The sequence below is a fragment of the Strigops habroptila genome, chromosome Z, assembly GCF_004027225.2.
Source record: "Strigops habroptila isolate Jane chromosome Z, bStrHab1.2.pri, whole genome shotgun sequence".
NCBI classification, from domain to species: Eukaryota; Metazoa; Chordata; class Aves; order Psittaciformes; family Psittacidae; genus Strigops; species Strigops habroptila.
This window is the reverse complement of record NC_044302.2, coordinates 79,294,059-79,305,200: the sequence shown is the minus strand read 5'-3', so window position 1 is coordinate 79,305,200 and position 11,142 is coordinate 79,294,059. Positions and strand designations below refer to the sequence as shown.

At 39.0% G+C, this 11,142-nt stretch overlaps 1 protein-coding gene across 3 annotated transcripts in view; it reads left to right on the top strand.

The window, feature by feature from the left end:
• NLN (neurolysin) overlaps nucleotides 1-11,142 on the top strand; it is a 38,413-nt gene that overhangs the window by 348 nt on the left and 26,923 nt on the right. Inside the window, exon 1 of one of the 3 annotated variants that reach the window (XM_030471140.1) lies at nucleotides 322-341. The exons of the other annotated variants lie outside the window; for them this stretch is intronic. The gene's annotated coding sequence lies outside the window, so the exon portion shown is untranslated. Of the gene's footprint in view, nucleotides 1-321; nucleotides 342-11,142 lie in introns of those variants that run through there. 3 annotated transcript variants of the gene reach the window in all.

Below are 11,142 nucleotides of genomic sequence, written 5' to 3'. Positions count from 1 at the left end.
CTAGCGCCGGGCGTCCTGGCGGAGCTCGGCTGCCCGCCGTGCGGCCGGTGTGAGGCCGGAGGTGCCGGGTGGCCGGCAGGGCGGGGCGGGCGGCCGCAGGTGTGCGGGGCGGGCTCCGAAGGGCCAGGCAGACAATGGGCGGGAAACTTCACACCCTGCGGGTGTTACTGCCTCGGATCCTGGCGTGTTTCTTGCAGTCTGCCCGCCCTGAAACAACCTCCGTTATGTGCCTTCAGGTGGGCAGGGCGGGTGGGGCCAGGTCTCCGCCTTGTAATTCTTGCACCGAGGATCAGCCGTTCCGCAGGAGATATGGGCAGGAAAACAATAGAGTGAGGACTAAGGTAATAGCAGTGGCCTCTGCTGCAAGGTATATGTGAAGGGAGACCAAGCAACGTGGTTTTAATGGCTCTACAAAAAGGCGTGTCACTACTTCACATTGTATGTGGGGTGAGCCGAGTACAAATATATTATCAGAGACTTCTAAAATAAAGGATTAATTCCTTTCTCTGTAATGAATGCTAGCTCTAAATAGACCCAGAAAGGGTGTGGGAGAAGGCCTATAGGCATTTCTAGATGGACGGGACAAATGAGCAGCATTGCCAAAATAAAGAGTGCAGAAGAATATAAGCAAAGGAGCATGTTTAACAGGGAACATGGAAAGAGTAGGAGGGTCACAGTACAAATACATTGTGGTAAAGAGAACTAAGCTGAATTTGAGTGGAAAATTAAGAACATGGTTATTTCTTGTGGTTATTTTTTGAGGAATGACACTTGTGTGCTTACTGCATAAAACGTACCATTTTTGTGCTATTGCATAGCCTTTGTTCAGGTCAAATTAGGATTATGGGGTACTAGCAGTTAAAAAATAAAACCGTGAATTTTTCTTTTCATAAGGCTCCTGCTGTTGTAAATTAATGGACCAATGTACTGTTGTTGAATAAAGTGCACAATTATTTTCCTAATATACATTTATGTTCTTTTTGTATAGTCATTTTCACTGTTCTCCATATTTTGTGTTGACTGACCTTGTTTGAGCTACAGATTTTTTCTCAGAAAAGGAACAAAAGGAAAGGAAAATAAGGATGGAAGGTTTTTTTTCTTTAGAAAAACTGAACAAAAAGTCTACCTTTGCAATTTGCATTTGGAAACTGAAGATGCCTCCTTCTTAAGCAGTAATAAAGTATTGATATTGATTTAAGTTTTGGGGTTTTTTTTTGTCAATTGTTGTAAGTACAGCAGGGAATGGTCACTGCAATTTATCAATTGTGATTTTTTTTCAAGTCATGATTTGAGAGTACCCAAGTAGTTGTTTCACAAAAGAGAGTAATCTTGAATACCTAATGATGACCTCTAATTTTCATAAGTTAAGCAGTTGGTCACAGAAATATTGAATAACAAAGATTCCTAGCTTCTGTTTTTCCCCACGGCATCTTAACATGAGATAAAAAAAGACAGATCTCAGTATGTTTCAAGTATCATGCTTTACATTGAATGAAACTACATTAACCATTCAATTCTTGTGGTTAAAATAGGCAGCTTTGGGGAAGGAGACTATTTACAATTAAATACTTTTCCTATTGGAATCCAAAAGATTCAGAGATTAATATTTAGTTCAATATGTGGGAAAAGGCAGGCTAAAATGTAGATTAATTAACTGCAGTTGTCTGTTTGCTTTTTGATGATATTCTTAGTAATGGGAAAAAAAAATCTAGATAAAAATGGTCACACCAATTTAAATAATTTCGTTGTCCTAAAATAATTCTCTAGGATTCTTGAATTACGGAGTCTTCCTTTGAAAGTCTTAAAACTGGGTTTTGAATAGGAAAATAGATGTATGTGGACTCCAGAAAAAAAAGACAATTTATATTAAAGATCTAATTTTAGATTTCTGTCACTGGAAAGAAACTCTTAATACTGGCTTTCCTCTTGTTGAGGAAATAAACCAGCAAGAAACTGGGGCTGGGGTAAAGAGGCAGGAGGAGGAATGACATTAGAGGCCAAAGAAATGGAAAGAACTCCTATAGTAATTTTCTTATTTTGATAGTGTATGCATATGCTTTCATTAAGCTATCAGGTTCAACACCTCAGCAATGGCAAGGGCTAGCTGAGACGCTTGGAACATTTTTCCTTTTCCCTGTGCTCTGTGAACTGCACAACCTCCTCTGTGTACTGCAGCAGCAATTTTTTTCCTGTGGTCAGAAGCAACAGCTCCCACCTTTCTAACCACATCAGGCTTCAAAAGAACAATTTGTTGGTTAGTTTACAAAATAAAATTGTTTCCTGAACTGACGGAGACAAAGATACCGAGTTCAGAAGCATTTTATGGACTGAATTTGACCCATGGAGCACCAGTTGGACCACACTGTTAATGTATATTGAGGATGTTTTTGTTCTATCATTCTCTCCATATAGGAAGTAATGCCTGGCTTGGAAAGGTTTCTTTTCATAGAATCATAGAATGTTGGGGTTGGAAAGGGCCTTAAGATCATCTAGTTCCAATCTGCCTGCAATGGGCAGGGACCCCACATACTAGACCATGTCGCCCAAGGCTCTGTCCAGCCTGGCCTTGAACACTGCCAGGGATGGAGCATTCACCACTTCTCTGGGCAGCCTGTTCCAGTGCCTTACCACCCTCACAGGAAAGAACTTCTTCCTTATATCTAACCTGAACTTCCCCTGTTTGAGTTTTTACCTGTTACCCTGTGTCCTGACACTGCAGTCCCTGATGAAGAGTCCCTCTCCAGCATCGTTATAGGTCCCCTTCAGATACTGGAAGGCTGCTGTGAGGTCTCCATGCAGGCTTCTCTTCTCTAGCCTGAACAGCCTCAACTTTCTCGGCCTGTCTTCATACAGGAGATGCTCCAGCCCCCTGATCATGCTTGTGGCCGTCCTTTGGACTTGCTCTTAAATGGACTTGCTCTGGACTGCTTTTAAATGGTTTGGGTTATTTCAAAAGTCTATCCTGTCTTCTACAGGAGCCAGGATCAGATACCTTAGAAAGCATGTAAGATAGGATGAACATTCAGCACTGTCTTTTCAGAAAACTGGGAACTACCCAGCTCAAAGCCAGTTGTCTCATATGATCTTCTAGAAAAAATTGTCCAGTAATACATTCTTTTATTGATAATGCTTCCTGAAACTGTGTTTGGTCTCTTCATAAGTTTTGTCAGAGGCAATGGGGGTAAAAAATAATACCTGTTCATTCTCTCCATCCTCTTCATGATTGTAGAAATCTCTGAAATACTTCCTCTCTGGTGCCTTTTTTTTTTTTTTTTTTTCTGTTTTGTCAAGTCTGAAGAATCCCTGTATAGTTAGTTGTTCTTTGAATGGAGTCCATTGGAGTCCATTGCTCACTGCAGCTGATTGTTACTGACTCATTATGACTTGATAGCACAGAAAAGGCAGGTGGGAGAACAGAAGATGAGAGCTCATAACTGCTGGGAGGATCAGAACTGCACATAGTATGTGTGTGCTACATGTTATTACAGGCTGGTATAATGAATCTTTGTGTTTTGTCCTCATAGCAGCCTTCCAGTATCTGAAGGGAGCCTACAAAGATGCTATAGAGGGGACTGTTCATCAGGGACTGTGATGATAGGACAAGGGATAATTGGTTCAAACTTAAACAGGGGAGATTTAGGTTAGATATAAGGAGGAAGTTCTTTACTGAGGTAATGGTGACACACTGGATCAGGTTGCCCAAGGAAGTTGTGATGCCCCATCCCTGGCAGTGTACAAGGCCAGGTTGGACAAGGCGTTGAGCAACCTGGTCTAGTGTGAGGTGTCCCTGCCTATGGCAGGGGGTTTGAAACTAGATAATCTTAAGATCCTTTCCAACCCAAACCATTCTATGATTCTGTGTTCTCTGTTCTACCTCTACTAAATTCTGTAATTTCCTTCTTTTCAGCTGCTTCTTGGCTCATGTTTTTGTTAAACTGTTATGTCTCCAGAATGATTAGATCAGCTAATGTATCATCACTGTGTATGTAAAGTCAGATGTGTGTGTCATTTCACATTTATTAAGACTGAAATTAACTTTGTTAGTGGTTTTGAACTTTACTCTTAGGACATTCTTTTGTGGTTTTTTTGTGGTTCCTTTAGTCCACTGCATTATCATCAATAAATTATCAGTAAATTTGGTCACTTCATTAATCCTACCTTTTTGTAGATGAGCTATAAATATGTGAAAGAATACAGACCGAGCACAGAACCCTGCAGGGCTCCACTGGTCGCCTAGTTTCATTCAGAGAAATCAGCAGCAGTTTCTGTTTCTTAACCTTTCGTTTAACCGTTTATCCATAAGAGAATCTCCCTTCTCATCTCACAGCAGCATGGTTTCTTTAGGACATTTTGGTCAATAGTCTTTGGAAATTAAATAGACTATATTAACTGATCTCTGTCTGTTGTGACTGATTCAAAGAATTCCAATACATTTGTGAATCTTGATTTCCCTCTATAGAACAAAGTCGTTTCCAGTAATTGTTATATGTGTTTAGATTAGGCAAGGTAAGATGAGGGTGGAGAGAATTACACTTGTCTCTGAGCAAAACGCAATTGTGTATGTTCATCATACTGTCTCTAAGAGAGTTCCATCTTTAGCAGAGACCCGATTTCTACTGTAGAGTGTTAAATTGAGTGTAGTTCTTGGCCATACTTATCATGCTGGAACAATCTGTCACATAGCTTGGAACGAGCCTGGGAAGCTCTCAGTGTTGTTAAGTCACCATTCACGCAAAAGCCAGAGCAGAAAGCAGGCTTCATTTAGTTGCCGAATTTGTGGTACTGAGCAGGCAGGCATGCTGCGGCACAGAGATTTTGCAAGTATTGGAACCATCATAGCATGCTATAATGCACTATCTTCCCAAGGAGAACAGTGACTTAAAATGGTGGAAGTAAGTGAGATTAGGTTGTCGTCTGCCACAGAGACATAGTTTTCCAACTAACTAGAGATGGCAAAGAACATTTCTCATTGCTTTGACTGTATGAGACTTAAGATCAATGGGAAATTAAAGGGCATTTCCATGGTACAGGCTGAACTGGTAAACTGTGGGTGTAAATCAAAGAAACCTTTGTTTTTACAAATCCCCCTCAATAGTTTTCTCTGTCCTGCAGCACTGCTTCTTTTTCAGTTGGAGCCAACAAGCTGTTTTTCATGCATTAATTAATTGCATTCAAGTACTGAACTATCCTGGCAGTAGTAGTGTGTGGTGTTTGCATTAAATAGCCTGCACTTTACCTGCTGTTTATTGCTGGCCTCATAGACGTACGATAGATGCTTCCACAGCAGCACCTGAGAGAGCTGTAGGGCCTTAAAAGCAATTTTTTTTTTTTTCCCATTGTGTTTACATGGTTCACCTGATGGTGGAACCAAAGAATGAGAGAACTCTGATGAGCACCTCCAGCATCAAATTCAGCGTAGTGCACTTACTTCTGCTTGCAAGTGTTGAAAAGTCTCTCAGATCCCTTCCTAAGAACCTCCAAGCAAGTTGTGCTGTAATGGAGGTTTGCTGTGACACAGAATAGATTCATTTCACAGAATGGGTTTGAAGCCTAGTTTAGTGGTACTTGGGTATAAATCTTGGGTTTGCTTGCTTGTGTTTGGGTTGGGTTTTTTTTCTTAGAATCAGGGATACCATAATTTTAGAGATCAGACACTCCGCAGAAACAGTACCCTGACACTTCTGTGTGTTTCACTCCAGACTACTGTGTGGCAATCACTTCCTCTTGTGAAAGTCAGTCAGACCAGTTCCCAAATTCCTTTTGTTTAAAGGCTGTTGGAGGAGGCTGGGGGAAAAAGGACTGTCTATAAGTAACTGTTAAGATGTGATACACATGTATAAGTTCCTACTTCAGGTATGGATTTTCTGTTAGCTGCCACAGAGTGCCTTTAGCAATTACTTTGCCGTTGATGTTATTTCTCTCAGAGAAACATTTGTTGTCAGATTGTAAGCTCATAAAAGCGGCACTGAGGGTAATATATGTATCAATAAAGATTTTAAAATGTTTGTATAATTTGCAGCTTTTTTGACTCGCTCATATTGACTTGAAGAGCTAAAAGTGTACCTATTATAGGAGTATAATCAATTTAGAGTGTATAGTGAGTTAAGTTGCAGAGAATCCTTTTTTTTTTTTCTGAGATGTGTAGTGACAAAATTAATGGTTTAGTGTTAAAAGGTTCTAGACATTCTTCTATTCCTTCAAATGCAGCTTAAGAAAAAACCCGACAGTTTATAACGGTGGTTGTAGAGCTTAAAATTAGGAAGTACTATACATGCTATCCTTTTGCTATAGTGAGACCTGTCTGTGCCAAACACAGTCATGACGCAGAGCCAAGAACTTTTCTAAGGAAAATGGCCCAGGAATTCAAGGCATGTATTCACTCTTCCGTATACTGTCAAGAGCCAAACAGATGAAACTGAGAAGCGAAGTGTAACAAGGACTTCCAATGTGTTTGTCTAGCAGGAAAAAGTGATGACTGATGTTTAAGGCCGTAGTCTCATTCCTTTGGCTCAACTGAAACAATATTGCCATGTACTTTGCTTGTTCTGTCTCAGACTTTTTTTTCCCCCGTTCTTGTTTTACCGTGGGTTACTCGATCCGCTGCTTACTTTGCTTGATTTTGTCCTTGCTTTACTATAAAATAAGCGATTACTTCTTGTCTAAAACTGTGAGGCAAAAGTGAAAAAATAGAGATATACTTAAATATTTAAAGTTCAAGCAAGAATTAAGGATCTCTAAATAACAGAAAGATCTTAGCCTATTAAATTTCTACCCTAAAATCTGTCCTGACAACACAGACCAACAGCAATGTATTTTACATTATATTAGATGCTGCTGGGTATTCATTGTAGTTTGTTTCTAAAATGCTTTTTAACTTCCTAATGGAAAAAAAAAAAAATATATATATATATAAAAAAATAACATGTGAGGCTTGATACAAAGCTTTCCTTAAACTGTGCCTGTCCACTATCATTTATATATGTTTGGTAGCACTTGGGTCTTACTTTCAGGGAAATGCCAACATATGGTATATCAAGTATTAAATAATTTGTCCTGAGGCAAACTGTCAGTTTTTATGTTGCCTTAATGGGACATGCCTATTTATATTATTATTCTTTTAAAACAAGGCCGCTAGGTGGAGTCAAAACATTGAGATCCTGTGAACGTTGATGTCAGGTACCTGATGAATATGGTCTTCACACAGTGCTGGCTTCCAGCATACGGCGCTGTTTCTCCTGCAGTCAGTGAGACTAGGAAGTGGTGTTTAACTAAGATCTGCTGTTTCAAAAGCTAGAAAGACGAGAATGCTTTTACTGTTGTTCTTAGCTGTAAATTGGCAGCTTTTACAAAGCTTCGTACAGTAAACTACTGATTGAAAAAGTTGTTGTGTTTGTTGTGATTTGCAAATCTTCTCCTACTTATACTGACAGGAATGTCCTCTGAAGTATACATAAAGCGTAGCAAGAAAAACTTATTTGTATTTATTTGCCATTAGAGTATTTAAAAACTAGAAGAGGACTAACGTATCTGAATTAGAGACCCTTCTCTTTCTCTTTTCTTTTTAAAATCTTGTCTTACACTTCACCCATGAAGCTGTTATCCCAGCTCTTTTGTCAGCAGAGAACAGTTTTTCCATCCTACATGAAGCTGATATACTGATTTTTGTATATCAAAATAGATCTGTCAGATTTATTAGCAAGTACAATAAACTGGTCTGTATATATGTTTCCCAGAAATACAGTTGTTAATGTACTTTATTCTGTAAAATTATACTTGTCATTGTAACTAATGCTGTTTACTTGAAGATTAATTTGAAAACTGCAAGTACTGTAAAAGAGTCTTGGATGGAGTTACAGCTATCCATGTGCAAGCAGAGTTAAATCAGACAGAAGGCTTAAATCTTGACCATATTATAAAGTGATTATCAGTAATAGGACATATTGTGCACAAGTTTGCAGGGTTTTGTGTTTGTATTTTCTAAAGCTGGTCCTACCCTTTGCTGCTTCTGCTTCACAGACTGTGGCTTTCTTGATTCATTTTAATAGAGTTAATGGAACATGCCAACAAAGGGCCACAAAATGATCAGAGGGATGGAGCACCTCTTCTATGAGAAAAGGCTGAAAGAGTTGAGGTTGATCAGCCTGGAGAAGAGAAGACTTTGGGGAGACCTTATCACGGCCTTTCAGTTCTTAAAAGAGGCCTATAAAAAAGATGGAAAGAGGCTTTTTAGCAGGGTCTGTTGCAATAGAATGAGGTGTGATGGCTTTAAAGTAAAAGAGGGGAGATTCAGGCTGGACATGAGGAAGAAATTTTTACAGCGAGGGTGGTAAAACGCTGGCACAGGTTCCCCAGAGAGGTGGTAGATGCACCACCCCTGGAGACATTCCAGGCCAGGCTGGATGTGGCTCTGGGCAACCTGATCTAGTTGAACATGTCCCTACTTATTCCAGGAGGGTTGGACTAGATGGCCTTTGAAGGTCTCTTCCAATCCTAACCATTCTATGATTTTATGTTCCAGTCATGGAAAACGTTTCGAAACAAAACCAGGCTTACTAAATGTTTGATGTGTTTAAAATACTTACTGCACAAGTTGAAAATCAGTCTGTAAATTCACATGCTTTGTTTGTCTTTTCAGCAGCTATGTTAGCCACTGTATTGCTGTAATTATTATAAAGGTCTTCTCCTTTCTAAAATGAAATCAAAGTTGTATTTTCCAGAAGCAGCAAGTAATTGAATTGTAGAATTGTTGGTAAAACAGATTACCTGACATTCTAGCAAAAATAGCAATTAATGTGGTCTGTGACTTAAAAGCTTTCTTTTTATTTCTTTTAAATCCTCTTTTAGAAGTAGCTACTAAGCTTTCAAGTTGTTATTGAATTTACACTGCTTCTGGTAAAAATTAGCATTCTTACTAGTTTAGGGAATGGCAGATTAATATCATAATTCGTGAAAACAGCTGCTTGTGTAGTAGTCTTTGTGGTAGCTGGAAGTCCGAAACAAACCTTGTGTGCCTCTCCTCCTGAGCTTCTCATAGATGGATGAAGCAGTGCACAAATGCATAATATATTCCAGCCTGCCCTGTGTGTCATTTCACTGGCATTATTACATGCCATAGGACTCACCCATGAAAAAGGCCAGTGCAAATTATCAACAGAGGCCAGTTAGATATTCATAGTAAAAATGCAATGTAAATAAAGGTGCTTTAATTTTGAAGGACCTCACAGGAACATAGGGTCTGAAAGGGACAATTGTGGTGATCAAGTCTAGTCTCGCGCTACCTTAGGTAACCAAGTAATATAATCCATTTTATAAGCTGGTCAAGCTCCATATTATAAGTAAAGGTGTTTCCACTTCCTGGTGCTTATTGGGCAGCTGTTTCAGAATCTCACTGCCCTGATGGTTACAAACACCTCTTGAAAATTTAGCTCACGCATATTTCTGACCAGTTTAGTCTAATTTGTTCTTATGTCAGTATTGCCTCTTAAGCATCAATAGCTCTTTTCACTTTGAGGCATTTCAATGGTGTGCCTAATGACAGTAATCATCTTGAGACTTTTTTTGCTAGACCGAATCTGTGCATTTCATACATTTCTAGCAGTAGTGCAGGCTTAAGTGGCTGTTGACACTTTTGATCCTTCATTTATGCCAGCACAACTGTTTTGAAGTCACACATAAAATAGATGATGGAACCGATTAGCTGAAAAAAAAGAGGTACCCCCTGTATTTTTTTGGTCCACTTTATTTTTCACCCGTGTGCTACCCTGACTCTTTTGCTGCTGTCATTGATGGCATGGTATACAGGGACAGATATGAGCAGCAGAGGGAGGAATGGGAAAGAAGAACATCTTAAGGTGATACTGCTGCTGGACATGAACCTTATCCTTAACCCAGGCTTGTTAGATACACCTAGTGTTCTACACTGCACTGCAGGAAATTGAATGTAATATCTGATACAGTTTGAACTAATAATTTCAGGCATTAGCAACAGCTTGCCCATGGTCACATAGTATAGTTGCAGTATACATGTAACTTTATTTACAGACCTACATTAGCTCATCCTTCTGTCTGATTTAAACTTAAGCAACTTCTGATTGCTCAGACCAAGCAATGGTTGCCACCATTTACCAAAAGCAAGCTTAAAATAATAATTGCCTCTTGCTGGTCCAGTTGCTGTTTGAAGAAAGAAGAAAGCTGTTTACCGTTGCATCTGGTTCCTGCCATTATTAATAGAATTTATTTTCCAATTCATATCTGGGAAGTTAAAGTTTCTCTCAGTGATACAATTTACTGTAATATTTTCTCTCTAACAACATGGCAAGTGTAGTTGCAGAGCATTTTTGAAACAGTCACAATGTTTTAGCTATACTCTTGTTTCTTTATAGTCTATTCAGTCATTAATTTTGGCATTGTTTCTTTGTTCCTTTCTTGAACAAATAAGATGAAGTTAGTAAATTACTGATTTTATTGCAGTATGATACACAGAGTTGGGGAATTTATTTGTTTATAGTTTTATATAGACAAAGAGCATGAAATGCTAAGCCATGAAAGAAATACCCAGGATTTCACCTGTGTGTGTATTTTTGCTTGCACATTGTTTTTTATTAATCTGATGTCAGCTACATTGGCCCTAAGCATAATGTAATTGACTTTAGCAAGGTAACAACGCATGTCTGTAAATGATTATTTGAAGAGATGCATGTAGTAATTGGTTTTGTGTATAATGTTATGTTACAGTTTTTGAAGGCCCACCTTCATTGTTCAATTAGAAAGACTTACAGGTCTTTCTGAGTTTGTACTGCCTTTGTTAATCTACATAAACGAGTGCTTCCTCCTGTCAGCAGGAGGAGACAAGGCATCAGAATTTCAAAACCACGCAGTTCTGTGTTTTCCTGTCTTTAACAGCTAGACAACCACTTGCTGGATTTGTGGCAATCATTTATGTAGCTGTCAAATCTGTTTGTGTATCCCTCAATGCAGCTAGCCAACCTACTAAGAAAATCAGGTTGCATCTTTTCTTTTGTATTTAAAATCAGTGCTCTGCAGTAATCAGGGACCCTGCATTCAATTTCATTGAAGCAGTCCAACTTTAATTATTAATGAAACTTGTTACACAGGCTGAAATTAATATCATCTGTTGGTGTT